This window comes from Bubalus bubalis, chromosome 14 (assembly GCF_019923935.1).
Source record: "Bubalus bubalis isolate 160015118507 breed Murrah chromosome 14, NDDB_SH_1, whole genome shotgun sequence".
Lineage (NCBI taxonomy): Eukaryota > Metazoa > Chordata > Mammalia > Artiodactyla > Bovidae > Bubalus > Bubalus bubalis.
Genome location: NC_059170.1, coordinates 57,039,328 through 57,060,503, shown reverse-complemented (window position 1 = coordinate 57,060,503; position 21,176 = coordinate 57,039,328). Strand labels below are relative to the sequence as shown.

Here is a 21,176-nt window from a genome sequence, read left to right as displayed (position 1 = left end):
CGGGCACTGAGGGCGGCGGCGCAGCAAGTTTCTTCTCGGGCCGCGGTGCGCAGTCAAGATGGCTGGGCCAGGCCGCTCTGAGCCGGGTCAGCCCCTGCAGCCCCCTTTCGGCGTCCCGGGGCTCATGCTCGCCCCCAAGGCCGCGCGGCTGCTGCCGGGGTTAGGGGCCCGCCTCCACGGAGGCCACGGCCCTCAGTCCCCGGCGTCCGTCCGTCGGTCAGCAGCCGGGATGACGGGCCCCGCCTCCGGTGGAAGTCGCGCTCCGGCCGGCACTGGGGCGAGGTGTCGATGGTCCCCTTCTCGCTGAACTCACGGAGGCAAATCCAGGCCGGAAGGCGGAGCAGACACCTGAGCGGCGCGCCCGCGCCCCGCCACCGCCGCCACCGCCGCCACCGCCGCCGCCACCTCCTCGGCGGGAGCAGTGTCCCTCGCCAACTTCCCGCTCCGGCCCCGCTACGCCCCGGCCGGCTCATGAATATTTATACGGCGCGGACTCGGTCTCCGCCCGCGGCCGGCGCGCCAATCCCGGGCTCGGGGCGGAGTCTGCGCGCTCCCCAGGCCCCGCCTTCCTGGGGCGGACCCGGCTGTCCCCACGGCAGTGCGAGCTGTCTGCGGCTGGAGTTTGGATAACCTTGGGGTTGACCGCAGAGACGGGTTTTGCCACGATCGTCCCCGCTGCGCTCTGTGGGGCTGAGGTCCGGGTTCCTTCACCCCGAGTCTGCTCTTGGGAACTGGGGGATTCTTTATGCAGTGCGCGCTTTCAGAGGCCAGTTTCGAACTAGTCAAGCCCCTGCTTCCTACGCTCCCCGAATGTTGGCAACCTGCTGGCGAGGGGACCCCTCGCCCCTCAGCCAGCCGGCGCGTGCGCGGGGGCTTTGCGGGGGAACGGGGAAGCGGTGCCCTTCTTGGGATTGTCAGAAAGATGGTCTTGGAGGCTTGGCGATGTGGGAGGAGTGGAATGACTGCAGTTCATTCTAGATGGTGGGGCTGGACAGGGGGCAGCCGGGGAGGAGGTACCCGGGAGCCCAAGGGCGCGGGCACCAGAGGCGTAGGCACCCGGGCGGGCAGGAAGAAAGGGGTCTCCTCCTGCCTCAGCTGAGGGACGTGAGGCAGCGTCAGTTTCCTTACCTGGAGAGTGGGGTTCAGATCTCAAAGGGGGTTCTGCTAATTAGGCTAGATAAGATATATAAAGCATCCGGACATATATAAAGCGCTCCCTTAAGAGATATAATTCCCTTTCTTCTTTAAAAAAGAAAATTAGAAAGGGAGAAAGAAAAACTTATAGGACAGACTGGAAACTCTGGCTGGATTCTCCCTCTTAGCCTCGCGCTTTTGGAACGTATGTGCGTCTCTCCAAAGTTGACATGTTTTTGCCAGAGCCTCCTCCTCCCGGTGGGAGGCGGCGCCGGGCTCTGGCGCGGACGCGCGGACACGTCTCCGCGGTGTTCCCGGGGCCGAGCGGCTGGGGACGCGGCCAACGAGCGAGGCCCCCGCCAGCTCGTAGCCACCTTAGACGGGGAGGGGCCCGAGGGGCGGGCGGCCTGGCAGGTTCATTTACGCTTGTTAGGACGTCCCAGGGGGTTGTCTTTCTCCGAGAATGGAGTGTTTATTTTTTAATTGATGTGCTGTTTCATTTAGCGCTTGTATGGAACTCACGCTGGGGCTGTAATTACTGTAATCTCGGGAACAAGCATTTCAGTTAGCCAGGAGGGTGGCAGCAGACGTCTGTCTCTCTCTCTCCTTTTCCTCTCGCCTCTCCCTTCTCCCTCTCCGGCTAGAAAACTAAAGTTATTGAGGATATGGGGACGAAGGAGAGGTAGGACTAAAAGCTCGTTTGAGGCCAGGCCTCTTTTATTGGGTTGGGGGCGAGGGGAGGAGGATGCGGTGGTGGTGGTAGTTGGTAATTATCTGTTTACAAACAACTCTTGTCGTGAAACAAAAATAACTAGCAGCATCTGTATATGGCAGGACCCTATGTCTCTCCTATTCTCTCTAGCTTAGTTTAGCAACCGCATTCTAATTACAAAGATATAATCTCCCAACCGCCCCCCCCTTCCCCGCACCCCAGCCCCACCCCTAATTTTTGGCAAGTTCAGTATTTTCACCAAGAATTCTAGGCAGAGCCACTAGGCTGTACTCATACCCCCATTGTCTTTTTTCTTTTAAACTGGTCTATTTAGAACCTCTTTATTATACCAAAACAAAACACTTCCTTCGCATGTTTTGTTTTAGAAGAACTAAACTGCATAGGAAATCAGAAATTCTGAGGCTTCAGAAAGATTGGCTGATTCAGCAGAAAATGGTCTCGAGTTTTCAAAAATGCAAAGACTCAAATGTTACTTGGTCTTTTAAAAATGAATTTCTTTCCTTTCTCCTGATGGGAATTCCCTTGTGGCATGTGGAACGCAGAATGTCACCTCTCTCCTGTTGGGATCCTGTTCAGTGATGGCCATGCTCCAGAACATTCAGCTGCAGAGAAACAGCAGGTGATACCTGGAGATAGGATGCTAAGCACAGTAGTAAGGGAGCACCCCGCCCCTCCCCCAGTTTAAGGAACAGCCTGGGCCCTGCCTCCCCCTGACCACAGATAGGAGGCGCTTGCTTCCAAAAGCAACACAGAGTTTCTTATGATTTTCTTCAGCAGGAAATGTCAAATAGTGGAGTTTAGAATTACACTATATAAATTTACTTGAATTGGGTAAAAACAAACTGACATTTGAAAGTTGAGGCTGCAAATAGTTGATTTTGGCTTTTAATTGGCATTTAAATTTTTTTTTTTTTTCCTTTTGAGACAAGATGAAAGCTCTGATGATGTGGAATGTGGAAATTTGGGGAAAATATATTAAGTTTGCCGGAGAAAAGCAGACAAAAAGTTCAGAGCTTTCAAAAATCATTTATCAGCTATTGAGTGTGAGATTAAAACCATTTACATAAAATCATTAAATGCTTACTTTTAATTGAGAGAATAGAAGAATAGCATTTAAATTTTACTATTAAATTAAATGGCTACTTGGCAATCTTTGAGAGCAGAAGAGGCTTAGGAAGCCAATTAGTGCATAAAAGGCAATGATGGGTCAGCAAAAAGAAACTAGGATCATTTATCAACATCCTGGCTAAATAATGATTTTTCTTTTGTATGTAAAGCAGCTGCTTTTTAAGGGAGGGGAAATAGCTTTAGTAGTGACATAAATAATGTAGGGAACTTTCTAGAGGGATTTCTGAACAGATGTCTGGTTACTGAATAGCCCAGGAGCATAATGATATAAACAAGTTGAAGGCATGAATCTAACAGAGAGGAGGGGATGTTAAAAAACATTGGGTACCTAGTAAGATGATTGACTATCAATATATTGTAAGTAGTGAACTTAAGAAACTTTGATGAATTATGTTTCAGTGAATTTTAATTTAAAAGTCCAACCTAAAATTCTTGATCAGTAAGAGCATCCAAGTCTATATTATTAGAGAATATTAAACTCTATCAAATAATATTGATGTTTCTTGATGTTTTAGAATCTGTCTTTCAAAGGGTTGTGCCTTGAGATACCCAACCATAGATAGAAGGAAAGGTAGAGATTAATTGGTCTTGCTTCAAGCTCTGTTAGAATTAAAATGGGTGAGATTACTTTTCTATCCTTCCATATTTATAATTAACTCCATTAAAGGGCTTCCATTTTCTGCACCACCAAGAGAAGGACTCTGCCAGGAGTAAGTACTCCTTGCCGTGTCTGCTGTAATGAGGCCAAGTTATAAACAGATGCAGATAACTGAGGCAAACAAGTGCCACTGGCCAGGTGTCAGATTTCCACTTTACATGCAGCTGCCATTTTGGAAAATGGTACCCGCACTGTCATTTAATTGGATAATTATTGTGAAATATGTTTTAAAAATCAGTCATTGATTTTCCCGCTTCATTTATACTGATGTATTGGCCAGATGCTGACTCTTATGACGCAGAATGCCTTGTGCATGAGTTTGGGAACTTTCAGATGAATAAAGATCTCCCAAGTAAAACTGGCAGAGCCAAGGAGGAAACAGCTAGTCTCACATATCAATCCATCTATAAGCAAGGAGTTCCACCGTTGGTTCACGCTGGGACAGCAGTGATAGACCTGCAGGTCTGCTCTGGTCTCTTGGCCTGCCCTTGGATGGCATGGGGCTTCCCACTGCTGAATCATGAACTTTCACAGGACAGTAGGCAAGGCAGGAAGAGTGGCAGGACCTCCCACTATTGGAGAAAATCCTTCCCCTCAGGTTACACTGGTCTGAACCTGTCACGCCAGTCTTAGCCACGAGGAAGGCTCAGCAGGTGAGAGTCTGGCGGGCAGCCCATGGCCGTCGGGCTCTCATGGCCTGAAGCTGCCAAGGGGAAGAGGGCTGTTGAGCAGACATACAGCAGTCAACCACATGTTACTACGGGAAATTAACTTTCAAGTGATATGGTTTACCAACACGCCTAGTCTTCCAGAGTGTTTTGTTCAGGGCTATAAATTAAGTATGATCTAGATCCAAGAAAACCTTGATATTTACTTTTTTATTTTTTCCTTTTGAAGTACTCTGTACAGTGGTGTGAATTAAATGTCAAACAGTTTACTACTTATTTTATTTATAATGTGTATAAACTGTGTAGTGTAACTCCTCAGTTGCTTTTTGTTAAGCTCCTCCCTTCCCATTTGGGCACTTCCTTAAACATACGGAGACAATTCTGGAATTTTAGATCTTTTTTTTTTTTAATGTCTTATATCATGTAACTTTTTGATATTGACAAACTTAAATAATGTAGGAGAAATAATGTTATGTCCCACCTCTGAAGGGCTTATGGATGTGACAGAACTTTTCTATCAATAAATTTTTGGTGCAAGTGTTTACTTCTGGTAACACTGATCCATTTAAATGGTGGTCTGAAACAATAAAATTTACATTAATAATATGAATGATAATTACAAGGACCCTGAGGGCATGGAGGTGGTGTTGGTAACAAAGACATTTCTGTTTTCTCTTTAGCCCAATCCACTTTGGATCAGGCAGCCCTGGGGAATCACAGCTCAGTTATTCCCTACCTGTGCCAGCAGGTAACCTATGATCTCTCTGATATTTATTTCCTCATGCATAAAGTTTGGAATGACAAATACAAGAGTCCTTACAAGCCTTGAGTGTTAGATGAGCTAAAAGCTAAAAACTTGGTGCAGCACCCCTGGTGGCTCAGATGCAATGCAGGAGACTCAGGTTCAATCCCTGGGTCAGGAAGATCCCCTAGAGAAAGGAATGACTACCCACTCCTCTATTCTTGCCTGGAGAATTCCAAGGACAGAGAAGCCTGGTAGGCTACAGTCCGTGGGATCCCAAAGAGTAAGACACGACTGAACGACTAACACTTGGAGCAGCACAGTATCTGGACTTTGATGCGTGAATTGAGCTTCGCAAGAGTTTACTCTGAATGTGCAGTGATATGAAATGTATCTGTTGATTACAGAAATAACCACAGAAAGAAATTATCCTTATCTTTCACTAAAATTTCACCTGACCTAGTCGAGTCCATACATCAACTTAACCATCACAGACACCCTCTTTTACTGGGAACACACAGTGGTCAGCCACAGATCCACAACCACAATGCCATTTGATGAAAGTATTTATAAAATACACAGAAATAATCTTAGGGAACAGCGAAATAGGCCCGAGAGAGCTGGAAAGGCCTTCGTAGAGTTTTTTAGAGTAGTCAGCAGTTTGCTAATTTGAGGGAGGCAGAAAGTTTGAAGCAGGTGGCAATGCATTTACAGATTGCAAAGATGAAATAACCTTTGCCTTGGTTACATTTGTTGGTGAAACAGCAAGAGCCATCATTGAACAGAAACATTTTGACATGTATTCAATCAGTTGACAAAATGTGCACCTTTGGTGAGATTGCATCTGGACCTCGACTTCAGTGTGTTACTATGTTTTCAGCTTCTAGTAATGGGAAGCCTGGCATAGTGGCCGGGAGGACACATTGTCTCACATCCCCCAGATCTGGGGGTGGGGGTAGGTGGGCTGTGGAGCTGGTTGGTGCTGTGTCTTCCGTGATGCCATCAAAATCCAGATCTTTCCACCTTCTTGCTCTGTCTGCCTCCATGGTGGTGAGTCCCCCTCCTGGTTCCAAGGTGGTGACATATTAAAGCTCACATCCTCACACACCGACACTGAGAGTCAGAAAGAGGAACATTACTCAGCCTGTGTTTCTTTGCAAGAGCCAGAAGGTTCTCCTGGAAGGGAATCTTTTTATTCCTTGTGGGTCAGAACTGGGTGACAGGCCACGTCACTATGCCCTGGCCTGGCCAAGGAGGGACCACTTGAGCCAAACTGGGGCTTTGCCAGCAAGGGAGAGGGTCGGGGAATAGGCTTGGGTGGTGACCAGGGGTGTCTGCTGAAACCCAAGGCCTGTCGCAGCTCACATAAGGGGCCAGTATCTCTTGAAGACCAAGGCTTGCTGCCCAAGGTCAGATGTTGATAGTCTGGTCCTCTCCGTAGAAGATGCTTATGCCCTGGGTGTGTCAATCATCAGCAAAGCTCAAGGCCTTTCTCCTCCTCTTTCCCCCAAAGCTGCATGCAGGTGGGATCTGTTAATAAGGTTCCAGTTATTTATTCCACGAGCCATGTACTTTGCTTCAGCGTATGGTTTGTTCTGCCTTCAGAAATCCAGTTGCCTTGAGGGCTCATCGGCCAGGCTGGGGAACCACTTTGTCTGGCAGGACGAGCTGGGTGGTTTGCAGTGTTTGCTCATGGCCTGGTCTCACCACAACTCCCTGTAGGGTAATTACTTGAAGGAACACCTTACTAGACAGCTGGGAATCATGGCTATAAAGTATCTGCCAGAAATGAAATTTTATTTCTCACCTGTGCGGTTTTCAAAGCCTCATGGGGCTGATGCATGAGCAGTTTCCAGTAACCTGTGGAAAGCCTTGGATCCAGGGGGCCGGGTGGTGTTTTGGCCTGTGGTATGCCGACTCCTAGATGCTTGGGCTCCAAACAAACCAGCGTCTAGAGAATTACATCTGTGGGAAAGTGCCAGTTTCCATATTCTTTATCGTTTCTGCAGCATTTTGTGGATTTTAAAACTTTATTTTTGCTTACTGGTTTTTATTTATTTTTTTGGCCATGGCACGCAGCATTTGGGATCTTAGTTCCCCAACCAGGGATCAAACCTATGTCCATGCAATGGAAGCCTGGATTTTTAACCACTGGATCACCAGGGGAGTTCCAGCGTCTTGTATCTTGACTCACTTTCAGTACATCACTCTTCTCATGACATCACTTCCAGTTCTCAGGAAGACCCCTGTGACAATGATGGAGCATGGCTTCGGTAATGACCTTGGGAGTTAGCTTTCTGTTGGTGATGCTGGTTGAAAAGGCTTCTTACTCACCAAATCCTGCCAACAAGCCTTTGGGTGGGATGTGATTCCTGATCTCTTGTGTCTTTTCCATGGGACGAAGTGGCCCAGATTCACCGAGGTGACTTTTTACATCACACTTGCACCCTCACCCCCGATCACGAGCCTCTGCCTTGGTGACTGTCACTCTTGGGAGAGAATCTTTTCTTCATATATGTTGACTTTGTCCTGTTCTGCTCCTTTGGGAGCTAAAAAGGAAGGGCTTCTGTTGTTTCCTGTTAGTCTATTACCTTTTTGATTATTAAAATCATTATGTGTCCAGTGGGATCCATGTACTCTCTGAATTCCTATTTCAAAAAATGTCTCTCTCCACCGTGGCACTTCATTTTGTGATGTCTTGTCCCCCAGTCTTAAATAGAATGGAAAGATTCATTTTATGTTTTATCTGTCAAAAAACGGAAAGGATTCATTTTCTATTAGGATTCTACTGGAGTTCGGTTGCCTTGTGGTAATAAAAGACCGAGGTTTCTGCTCGAAGGTAATTCATTGAGATTATACATCCTAATGTTTTTGATTAGACTAAAAAAATGTAGGTATAACTAAATAAAGTAAATCCCAACCTATAATTCATAACTGCAGAATGATAAATGTGAGCCTTGTTTCTAGGTTCCCCAAGTGAGCTGTAAAAGCTGTACTTCGAAAATGAAGTTTGGATTCTATGTTAATAGTTACTACAGGGAATAGTCCCTTCACTTAAGAATAGAAGTGACCAGAATAAGGATGGAAAGTAGTTTGATTTGTGTTACATCAGTGATGTATCAGAGGGTAGTGAGAGGAGGCTCCATGGACAAGGTCAGAGTAGAATAGTAATGTTGACTACTATTTTTAGCCAGCCTTTGATGTGTGAGGCTCTGCGCTTGACCTTTTTCATCATCTAGGATGTTGTAGCAGAGAAGGCAATGGCACCCCACTCCAGTACTCCTGCCTGGAAAATCCCATGGAAGGAGGAGCCTGGTGGGCTGCAGTCCATGGGGTTGGTACAAGTAGGACACGACTGAGAGACTTCACTTTCACTTTTCACTCTCCTGCATTGGAGAAGGAAATGGCAACCCACTCCAGTGTTCTTGCCTGGAGAATCCCAGGGACGGTGGAGCCTGGTGGGCTGCCGTCTATGGAGTCGCACAGAGTCGGACACGACTGAAGCGACTTAGCAGCAGCAGCAGGATGTTGTAGCAACTAGCAGCAGTTAACCCTATTCAAACTGGCTTATACACAATAGAAATGTGTTATCTCACCTAGTGAGGAGTACAGAAGTGTTGGTACAGATTGTCAAAAATATCCTCAAGCGTTCAGGTTCTTTCTGTTTCTCTGTCCTGCCTTCCTTAGGGTATTGGCAGTAGTGACCTCAGGGTCGGAAGATGGCTTCATGTGCAGAGACAACAGACCAGTGAAATGCAACAAACATGCAATGACGGGGCTATTTCGTTCCTTTTCTCTTTCCTAGAAGGACACACTCCCAGAAGTCTCCTGAAGACCTCATTGGTTGTATTGGGTTAAATCTTCATTCTTAAAACTTTGATAAAAGAAATGGGAACACCACACTTGGCTTAAAGAAATCAGGATATCCTATCTCCTGGAGCTCAGGAGGTACCTGGCCAGGTAGAAGAGGGTAAATATCTGAATACAATTATGGTTTATAAGAAAGGAAAAATGGAAGTGGGGATGAATGTTGGTACAGCAACCAACGCTCTGCTACATGACTGTATCCATCGGTGTCTTTCTCATGTCTAAACCTCATGGAAAATCTGGCAGGATCAGTTCAGTTCAGTTCAGTCGCTCAGTCATGACCCCATGAATCGCAGCACACCAGGCCTCCCTGTCCATCATCAACTCCCAGAGTTCACCCAAACTCACGTCCATCGAGTCAGTGATGCCATCCAGCCATCTCATCCTCTGTTGTCCCTTTCTCCTCCTGCCCCCAATCCCTCCCAGCATCAGGGTCTTTCCCAATGAGTCAACTCTTCGCATGAGGTGGCCAAAGTGCTGGAGTTTCAGTTTTAGCATCATTCCTTCCAAAGAAATCCCAGGGCTGATCTCCTTCAGAATGGACTGGTTGGATCTCCTTGCAGTCCAAGGGACTCTCAAGAGTCTTCTCCAACACCACAGTTCAAAAGCAGCAATTCTTCGGTGCTCAGCTTTCTTCACAGTCCAACTCTCACATCCATACATGACCACTGGTAAAACCATAGCCTTGACTAGACGGACCTTTGTTGGCAAAATAATGTCTCTGCTTTTGAATATGCTATCTAGGTTGGTCATAACTTTCCTTCCAAGGCGTAAGTGTCTTTTAATATCATGCCTGCAGTCACTATCTGCAGTGATTTTGGAGCCCCCCCAAAATAAAGTCTGACACTGTTTCCACTGTTTCACCATCTATTTCCCACGAAGTGATGGGACCGGATGCCATGATCTTTGTTTTCTGAATGTTGAACTTTAAGCCAACTTTTTCACTCTCCACTTTCACCAATTGGCTTTTTAGTTCCTCTTCACTTTCTGCCATAAGGGTGGTGTCATCTGCATATCTGAGGTTATTGATATTTCTCCCAGCAATCTTGATTCCAGCTTGTGTTTCTTCCAATCCAGCGTTTCTCATGATGTACTCTGCATATAAGTTAAATAAGCAGGGTGACAATATACAGCCTTGATGTACTCATTTTCCTATTTGGAACCAGTCTGTTGTTCCATGTCCAGTTCTAACTGTTGCTTCCTGACCTGCATATAGGTTTCTCAAGAGGCAGGTCAGGTGGTCTGGTATTCCCATTTCTTTCAGAATTTTCCACAGTTTATTGTGATCCACAAAGTCAAAGGCTTTGGTATAGTCAATAAAGCAGAAATAGATGTTTTTCTGGAACTCCCTTGCTCTTTCCATGATCCAGCGGATGTTGGCAATTTGATCTCTGGTTCCTCTGCCTTTTCTAAAACCAGCTTGAACATCAGGAAGTTCATGGTTCGCATATTGCTGAAGCCTGGCTTGGAGAATTTTGAGCATTACTTTATTAGCATGTGAGATGAGTGCAATTGTGTGGTAGTTTGAGCATTCTTTGGCATTGCCTTTCTTTGGGATTGGAATGAAAACTGACCTTTTCCAGTCCTGTGGCCACTGCTGAGTTTTCCAAATTTGCTGGCATACTGAGTGCAGCACTTTCACAGCATCATCTTTCAGGATTTGAAATAGCTCAACTGGAATTCCATCACCTCCGCTAGCTTTGTTCGTAGTGATGCTTTCTAAGGCCCACTTGACTTCACATTCCAGGATGTCTGGCTCTAGGTGAGTGATCACACCATTGTGATTATCTTGGTCGTGAAGATCTTTTTTGTTCAGTTCTTCTGTGTATTCTTTCCACCTCTTCTTAATATCTTCTGCTTCTGTTAGGTCCATACCATTTCTGTCCTTTATCGAGCCCATCTTTGCATGAAATATTCCCTTGGTATCTCTAATTTTCTTGAAGAGCTCTCTAGTCTTTCCCATTCTGTTGTTTTCCTCTATTTCTTTGCATTGATTGCTGAGGAAGGCTTTCTTATCGCTTCTTGCTATTCTTACTAAAAGTCATGTTTTCCAGATGGAGCTCATTTCCGTGTCATGTACTCTATCACAGAATTTTGAAACAGTGGACTTCTTTCTTCCAAGTGAATCATTCAACCAAACTGCTACACGTAAACAAATTAAGATATATCTTAAGTTCAAATAATGAAATGGACAGGAAAATCAATGTTAAAAACTCCAGTAAAGCTTTTGAACAAGAACATTGGAAAAGATCAGTTATGGATGATACTGGTGACATCACACACAGGCCTAAGTTCAGAAAAAGACCAGTGCTGACGTATGGCTTTCCTAACGGGTGTCTCACGAGAAGACTAAATGTATGCACAGAAAGAGAAAAGCGGCTTCCTCCTGTGCGCTTCAGGTAAAAGCTGATTGCATAGTGCGATTGCTGTGTTGAGGGTTTTCAACGCATTACAGTCATATCATAATTTGGTGAACTGTCTTTTCTGATATTTCCTTCTATGTGAAGCATCTCCAGCTGGGCACAGGGCCCCTGGCTGCTCCCACCTGCTCGCTCCCTCCTGTTTGTTGGCTGTGATTGTAGAGGCCCTGGGCATGCACTGCCCAGCCAGTCATCTCTCCTCCACTCTTCTGCCCCTCCGGCCAGCTCTCCTCTGTTCCTGCAGAGAGAGACCTGCTTCTCCCGGGGGTGGCCAGTGACCGGGGTGAGTCCACTCTGTGCAGGGATTCAGTAGTAGGACACAGCCCATAAATAAAAGCAGCATTTTCTAATATCAGCTTTATTGGTTAGAAAGTGTATTTTATCCTCCGTGGACTACCTCATACCTTAGTTTTCAATTTTTTTGTCATCTAGGGAACTACAATTTCTGTTTATCTCCCTATCCCCCATCCCTGTCATAATACTTGGATTTGCTTTCTTTTTTAAAAATGCATTTTATTTTTTAAGGTTTAGCAATCTTATTTATTTCTTAGATGGAAATATAGGTGATTTACACTGTCGGGTTAGTTTCTGGTGTACAGCAAAATGATTCAGTTATGCATGTATATATTCTTTTCTATTACAGGTTATTACAAGTTATTGAATATAGTTCCCTGTGCCATACAGTAGGGCCTGGTTTTTACCTATTTTATATTTAGTAACTTGTATCTGCTAATCCCAAACCTCTAGTTTATCTCTCTCCATTTTCCTCTTTACTTTTTTTCTTTCACTTTGCATGCTTTTGTAAAGCAAAAACATTATACTATGCAATATTTGAAGCATATAGAAAATGCGGAGAAATGAAACAAATATACAAGTCATATTTAATGGGATAATATTTTGATATGATTGTTTAAGATCTCTTTTCTTTAAATAAATAAAACTTTACAGTGACACAATGCTTATTTTGAACTTAATGAAAGAGGCATTTTATAATTAACTATAAATTAATAATTATTACATATAAACGAAACAGATCAATAAAATTACTTTAAAAAATGGTCACAGTGTCAAACTCTTCTCAATTAGTTTTTGACTCATTCTCCAATGTTTGTGCTTTTTCAGGCCCTATTACCCTTCATACTATCAATAGCAGCAATTCTCAAAAGAATCAAAAACCATTAGACTGTTAAGCTGGCTTCGCGATTATGTAGAACAAGCTTTTTTTTTCTACAAAGAGTCTAGGTTTGGGAATGTTGTTAAACCTGTTTTATTCATCACCTTCTCCCTTCCCACAAAGGTTTGGGACTTAAGAGTTAAAGCACTGTTCCACCGTTGTTTTCTCCGGAGATGCTGATATGGATTCTACAAGTGTTGGTGCTGGCTCTTGTGATGTTCCTGTGTGTAGTCATTGGCATCCACGTCACAGGTGCTACATGGCCAACAGGGACTTCAAAACAGCATCAGTAGGCATATGCATTCTGATTTCCCAAATGTTAAAATGTGAACATATGTGCACCTGAAAGAAAAGTGAAAGTGTTAGTTGCTCAGTTGTGTCCGACTCTTTGTGACTCCATGGATTGTAGCCCGCCATGCTACTCTGTCCATGGAATTCTCTAGGCGAGAATACTGGAGTGGGTGGCCATTTCCTTCTCCAGGGAATCTTCTCAACATGGAGATTGAACCCAGGGCTCCTGCATTGCTGGTGATTTCTTTACTGTCTGAGACACCAGGGAAGCTGACTAAAGTGATTGCTTGGACTCTATTCCCTCCTCAACTAATATGTTATTGTCCTCTTCCCTCATAGCTCAGTTGGTAAAGAATCTGCCAGCAATGTAGGAGACCCTGGTTTGATTCCTGGGTTGGGAAGATCCCCTGGAGAAGGGATAGGCTACCCACTCGAGTATACTTGGGGTTCCCTTGTGGCTCAGCTGGTAAAGAACCCATCTGCAATGCGGGAGACCTGGGTTTGATCCCTGGGTTGGGAAGATCCCCTGGAGAAGGGAAAGGCTACCCACTCCAGGAATCTGGCCTGGAGAATTCCGTGGACGGTATAGTCCATGGGGTTGCAAAGTGTCAGACACGACTGAGCAACTTTCACTTTCACTATTATAGCTCCAACTTGTTTTTTTTTTAAATATTTATTTATTTATTATTTATTTGACTGTGTTGGTTCTTAGTTGCAGTGTGCAGGATCTTCGTTGCATCAGGCAGTATCTTTCATTGTGGTGCATGGGCTTCTCTAGGTGTGGCACTCAGGCTCCGTAGTTGCGGCTCGCAGGCTTAGTAGTTGTGGCTCACAGGCTTAGTTGCTTTGTGGCCAGTGGGATCTTAGTTCTGCGACCAGGTATCAAATCAACGTCCCCTGCACTGCAAGGCAGATTCTTAACCACTGGACCATCAAGAAAGTCTCCCAACTTGTTTTAACCATCCAAGTTGGTCATCATCATTACTCTTGTGATTTTTATGAATATGCAGATTTACTCACATCTTGAACAGTGTCCTTCCTTACCTTCACTCTTTATATCTGCTTCTCCAAAACATACTGCTACTTCTTTGTGAGTTCAGTTTCCTTCTTCCTGAGATACAGCTTTTAATTTGAAAATGTCTGTATTATGCTTTCACTCTTAAATGATAGCTCCTATGGATATAGAATTTTGGGGAGGAGAGTAGTATGTGATTTCTGGTATGAGGTGTGTAGTATAAAGGCTTCCCAGGTCGTCCAGTGGTGAAGAATCCACCTGCTAATGCAGGAGACTCAGGAGATTCGGATTTGATCCCTGGGTCGGAAAGATCCCCTGGAGAAGGGAATGGCAACCCACTCTAGTATTCTTGCCTGGAGAATCCCATGGACAGAGAATGGTGGACTATAATCCATAGGGTTGCAAAGAGTTGGACATGATTGAGCATGCAAGCAGTGGGCTCTATGGTGTGTAAACTGGGTTTTAATCCCACCCATACCCTCAGTTTATACAATAAGCTCACTATTACTGTGTCTGGTGCAGGTCAGCAGGCAGGGCTTTCTCAGCGCCTTTCACTGAGAAGAAACCTTTTCCATGGCTCTGGCCTGATTGCACATGTCAGTCTTACTGGACATGTGGAGTCAAGCTACTTCCTTTTCTTCTTGGCCTGATTACTACCCTGCTCCCCCCGCCCCCACCAACTTTCAGGCCCCTCTTTATTGCTGGCTGTTGGGAATTTCTCTTTCTATCTTCTGAGTTCAGGTTTGCGTGAAATTTTTATCTTGCATTTCTAGATGTTTTGTAGCAGTAATGATTTGCATTGACCCAGTCTGCCTTTCCATGGACCTTCTGAGAAAACTACATTTTTCTTTACGCAATGTATTTTCAAAATATTTAAAACAGTTAAGATTATATTTTAAAAAAGGGGCAATCTGAGTATTCAGTCCAGCTTCTGGCTCCATGGAACCTTGGCTTTCTATAAAATATGGTCTTTAAATGACTGCTGTATTTTTTTTTTCCTAGCTGCACCGTGTGGCATGTGGGTTCTTAGTTCCCTGACCAGGGATCGAACTCACGCTCCCTGCATTGGAAAGGCTGAGTCTTAACCACTGGAACATGAGGGAAGTCCCTAAATGACCACTCTATTGTAGGACTTGGAAATCCACAGTTAAGTGATTGTCTGGGCATGAGATCCTGGACTTGGAGTGGAGAAAACAGACTTCAGGCAGGACCTCTCCCCTCAGAGTTTGCCAGCCTATGGCAGACACACATCTGAGGTGTCAGAAATTTGCTCCTTATACAGGGTTGTCACTCCTAGAGTAGCCACTCCTAGAGTAGCCAATGCACTTCTGCAAGCTATGACTTGTAGAGTCAGAAAGGCTAGATTAGAAAAAGTAGTCTAAAAGGGCAGAGCAGTTAACTATTATGCAGAAAGAATATCTGTTTGCATGTTTTTGGCTAATGGAGTTTCTTTTTCTTCCATGTAAAAGAAAATGACCTTCTTATTTTTTATCTCTCTTTTAAAAAAAATTATTTATCTATTTCTGACTGTGCTGTCTTCCTTGCTGCACAGGCTTTTCTCTAATTGCAGCACATGGGGGCTGCTATCTAGCTGTGGTGCATGGGCTTCTCATTGCAGCGGCTTCTTTTGTTGTTGAGCACAGGCGCTAGGGCACATGGGCTTCAGTACGCGTGGCACATGGGCTCAGGAGTTGCAACTTCCAGGCCCTAGAGTATGCAGGCTCAGTAGTTGCGGCACACAGGCTTAGTTGCCCTGCAGCATGTGGGATCTTTCCTAGATCAGGGGTCAAACCCCTGTCTCTTACATTGGGAGACAGATTCTTTACCACTGAGCCACCCGGGAAGCCCTTTATTTTTCTATGATGTGATATCAGGGAAATGAAAACTGCTCTAGCCCACTGAGGGAGTATGAAATTGTGTAGCCAAGGAGCTGGATTCCATCTTTCAATCAGTTAGCTCTTGGTGTGTAACAGACCACTGCGAAACTTGGTACTGTAGAAATAACACACGTGCTCCATATGAGCTCCTGTTCTCCAGGAGGCTAACCAGGCTTTTGCTGACAATGATGTCAGCCTTCCAGAGAGCAGCAAAGAAAAAAAAAAAAAAAACACCAGGAAACTCACTGCATAGGCCCTAGTCAAGCCCCTGCTTGTGTTCTGTTGGTTATGTCCTGTGGGCAAAAGCAAATCATATGATTGGTGGACAGGAAAGTCACATTGCAAAAAGTGTATGTGTAGGATTGGAGATGACCTTCTGGCCATTGTTGTAAACTGCCATTCTATCAAGTAAATATACACTCTTTTTGGTGTCAATGCCTATATATTAGACATCTATGAGGATGTTTATCTCACTGTCTCTTTGTGTGATAGAAAAACACTAGGAACTATTGAAGTGCACATTTGACTAGGAGTAATAGCAAAAACATCTGTGATACTGAATACATAACACAGTTGAAGAGCGAATGATAGATTCATGTATACAATCCTAAAAGACATATTAACATTTTTATTGATGTGACCATTTTCAAAGTCTTGATTAAATTTGTTATAATATTGCTTCTGTTTTATATTTTGGTTTTTTGGCCACAAAGGATGTGGGATCTTAGCTCCCCAACCAGGGATCGAACCTGCACCCCCTTCACTGGAAGGCAAAGTCTCAATTATTGGACTGCCAAGCAAGTCCCTAAAAAGACATATTTTTAAATGAAAAAAGCCAGTTGATGAACCATATAGACTTCATACTACCCAATATACACAAAACCTAAATTCCTGCAGATATATCACATCTCATCATGTATGCACATGACAAATATCAGGAAATCTACACTCTAGATGGAGAATAGTAGTTACCACTCTGGAGGAGATAAGCTTGTGTACTGGGCAAAAGGAATTTTATTTCATTTTGAGGGGTATCACATTTATTTTTTGCCTTTATTTTTTATTTAATGATGAGTAATATTTAAATCTGAACTTCAGGGAATAACTCAGTCTGATTCTCATGAACTGGGCTTCAGTCTCATTATTTGAGCATCCATGGACATGGAGGTGCCCCTGTGCCCGGAGACTTTCTTCTCGTCTGCTCCTTCAGTCAGTCAGTCACACGTGCTGCTTGGTGGGAATGTTTCAAGGTTAGTAAACCAGATCCAGGGGCTTCCCTGGTGACTTAGCAGTAAGGAATCCACCTGCCAATGCAGGAGACACAGGCTCAATCCCTGGGTCAGGAAGATCCCCTGGAGAAGGAAATGGCAACACACTCCAGTATTCTTGACTGGAAAATCCCATGGGTGGGGGAGCCTGACAGGCTACACTCCATGGGGTCGCAAAAGAGTCGGACCTGACTGAGTGTCTAAACCACAACAACAAACCAGATCCAAGTCAGGGCAAGCTTCTGGAACTTACTCTCTTCAAAATACACTATTCATCCTAGTCATTATGGTGCCCAAAGTGACAGCAAGCATAGTTCCTGTTTGCATAGTTTTGGGGTCCTGGCTACAAATGCCAGCCAAAATGTTATGGTATCATTTTTTCCTAAACAATTTCAACATCGTCTAAAGTTAGTCGGCCACTACCCTTTTACAAAACATTCTTGTCTGGTGAATTATAATTTTAAGGCTGACACAAGTAGAAATTTAATTGTTCCCATTTCCTGTTCATTCCAGTCAAAATGTTTAGTTTCTAGAATTTCTGATATTTCCACAATGTACTGTAAAAAAGTTAGTCCACCATCTACAGGGACTATTTTATTATTCTCTATCTGTCTACACCACCCCTTTGGGGTTCTTGGGAAAGGAGTAATGCCAGACAAAATACCACAGTTATTTCTTTGGCATGGCCATCTGACTTACATAACACAGGGCAAGGACTGCTTCATCTTACTGACCAGTTAGAATGGAAACTAAGGAGCCCAGCCCGGTGCTTTGGGATGACTTACAGGGCTTTTATGGGAGGGTGGAAAGGAGGCTCAAGAGGGAGGGGATATATGTATACATATGGCTGATTCATGATGTTGTACAGTAGAAACTAACACAACATCGTAAAAGCAATTTTATTTCAATTGAAAAAACTCACAAAAATTATAATTATTTCAGAAACCATTGCCTATTGTTTTAAGATTTTTTGGATGTGGCCCATTTTTAAAGTATTTATTGAATTTATTACAATATTGCTTCTATTGTTTATGTTCTGGTTTTCTGGCTGCTAGGCACCTGAAATCTCAGCTCCCTGACCAGGGATCGATGCTGCACCCCTTGCATTGAAAGGTGAAGTCTTAACCACTAGACTACCAGGGAAGTCCCTAGGTAGTATTTTAAAAATTGACTCTTTGGTATCTGATGCCTAATGATACTCTTATAGTATTGATTTATTATCTTAAAGAGAAAATTTAAAACAACTATGACAAAACAAAGTTTTAAAAAAATTTGTATTGACTTGCAGGTTTTAAAATTCTGTGCTTCTTTCCTGTCCTACACTTTTTCTTGTGTCTAGGTATGTACAGTTCTATTGCAGAACACACACAAACACACACACACACACACACACACATACACCATTATCCACTAGAGCTCTAGAAAAGCTTCTTCTAGAAGAAAAAAAAAAAAAGCTTCTAGAAGAAAATACTTCCCACAAGGATAAAGCAGGTGTGCCCTGCTCAAGAACACTTATGACTCATGTCTTTATTCTACATTTGGAGGGACTGTCCAATTTCTGAGGAAATGTTAGCCTCTTAGATTTTTTGGTTTGAGTTAAAGAGTCAATGATACTAATCAGATGCAGACACACCCTGTGAATTATGAGATGTGGCGTGTAGGTGATTTCCATATGCTTCTTGAGTCAGGGGTGTGTGTGTGGCTCCTATTTAGATGATAACTTACAGCATCATGTATCTTTTCTAAGTGCTGGAGTTCCTACTGGGTAACATGATATCGCAACTAACACAATTGTATTTTGCTGTCAATATTTAAACATTTCTTCTACACTAGATAAAATACTTGGTTAAAAATCAGAATACTATTAAGACATTTCACAAAGAATTATGATTATTATTTATTGGCAGTAACTGAAAGCAAAATAATTGGTCTGACAAAGAACATTCTCCACAAGCAAAGTCAGGAAAGTGTAATTAGTCAAAATGTTTCTTGTATGTCAATGAAATACTAATATATACATAAAACTTTCCTTATTAATAAATTCATTTATTGTTAAATATTTGGATGTTATAGTGAGAGTTCTGTAAATATTTAACTTTGAAGTCCACTCAGTTTGCCTAAAAGTGAATGAGATTATTTTATAGCCACATTTTTAATCAAAGAAATGAATGCAGTCGAATGTTTATGTCAACTCCATCACTAAAAGTTTCAGTTAATACTGACATGTTAGTTTCTGGGAGGGTGTTTATTCTAAAGGTCCAAATTTTCATTCAGCAAAGATGATCCATCTGGTAGATTTTGGTTGATGCTGGTTTCAGGTTTAAAGTTTATTTCATCCAATAATATGTTAAAAGAGTATAGACTTGTGCACGTAGGAAATACTGGTCCTGATATTTTGTCTGAACCCCGTTCTTTACCTTATATACTGTATTATTGACACACAACTATTTGTGTTTTAGAACTCACAACTCTTGAATTCCTTTCCCTCCTATTAACCTCCTTCTGGGTTTATTTACATGGAGGCATTGCTACTAATTAGATTCAAGGAGGGAGAAGGGAGATTTCTATACATTCTCTTGGTGTGACCCTATGAAGAGCTGGTTCTCATACTTGGAAGATTCTTTGGTAATCTTTCGCTCATTACCTTCAGGAAATACAACTTGTCCCTTTAGTGACCAACTGCTTCTTTCACGGCTTCTAGTGAAGAGCTGAGCAGTTTGCCACATTAATTTTCAAGGTAGTTTTCCATACATAATGCCTATGTATACACACTTTTAACTGGATGACGTCTTAAAAGTATGCTTTGCAAGACTGAAGGGTTTCCCAGTTGGCACTAGTGGTAAAGAATCCATTTGCCAATCAGAAGACATAAAGATGTGGGTTTGATCCCTAGGTAAAGAAGATCCCCAGGTAGAGAAGATCCCCTGGAGGAGGGCATGCAACCCACTCCAGTATTCTTGCCTGGAGAATCCCATGGACAAAGAAGCCTGGCAGGCTACAGTCCATAGTGTCGCAAAGAGTCAGACACGACTGAAGTCACTTAACACGCATGGAAGATGGAAAAGTTGACGATGAAAAGATCATCTTTCCTGTCCCTCATGACTGCTTTTTATAGTTTACTGAAAGTAGTATTCTTGGGGTTACATCATGGGAATGTCTTTAAGACCTTGGCCAATTTTGAATTCATTGAAAGCAAGATATCTTGACTTGTTTACACTTGGGGATTTTTATCTGGTTACCTGATTGCAATGAAGAAGACAGTAGGTTCTGAAAACTTTCTTTCCAAGCGTTTCCGGAGAGAACAGCCTTCCTGACCCCATGTTTTCATGCACAGTGCTTGGGTTCCTCTCTGTCTAGACAGAGTTCTCATGGTTGTAGCATCAGGGCACTCCTATTTAATTCTCTCCCCAGCAAAAGCTGTGATGAATTTCCTTATAAGTCAGCACGGACTAGGTGAGATTCTGTACCTACGTGAGTTTCCTGGGAAGGTTAATATACACTGGCTCTTGAAGTCTCTTTAGGGCAGATGCAGAAATTTTACTCAGATTTTCTTCCATATACAACATCAATAAATATGGAAATGAAGGCTGCAAATCTCACTTCTGATGAAACAATATGCTGCCTAAATTCAGTTAATTGTCAGGTACTTAGTGTAGAAAGACAAAGATATGCTAATCTTATTAAAATATGCCTGGTTAAATTTAGCTATAAATTCCATCCAGGGTCTCCTGCTTTATATCAATACATTGTTCCAAGTCAGAATGTCTGGAAAGAAACCACCCACTGAGCAGGATGCAGAGTTAGTAATTTGGAAAGGTGAAAAGTTTAATTATGAGTCTATCTCTGGGGGAAAAAGGGAAACAAGGCTGAATTCTTAATTTTTTTTGTTTGTTTAGATTAAACCAACTGAAGGGCTCTCTCATACTGTTTACATTTATATTACTCTGACAGTCAGAAAAGCTTTTAACATTTTTTTCTGTTTCATTTGAATTGAAGTTGTTTTTAATATATACAAATGAGGGAAAGAGACTTAACTAGAGTTCAGCACTGTTTAGACAGACTTGATCAATTTTTAATTTTCCAGATAATTAGAGGAGAGCATACTGAACTGTGGCTAAAGACTTGGCCACAGATTTAGAAACTAAGGGTTTCAACCCTAACTTTGCTCATTTTGTGTAACTTCATAGGCATTATGGAGCCT

At 43.2% G+C, this 21,176-nt stretch overlaps 1 pseudogene; it reads right to left on the bottom strand.

Annotated features, from left to right (window-relative positions):
• Positions 1 to 969: 969 nt before the first annotated feature.
• Positions 970 to 21,176, bottom strand: part of LOC123329048 — a 28,006-nt pseudogene continuing 7,799 nt past the window's right edge.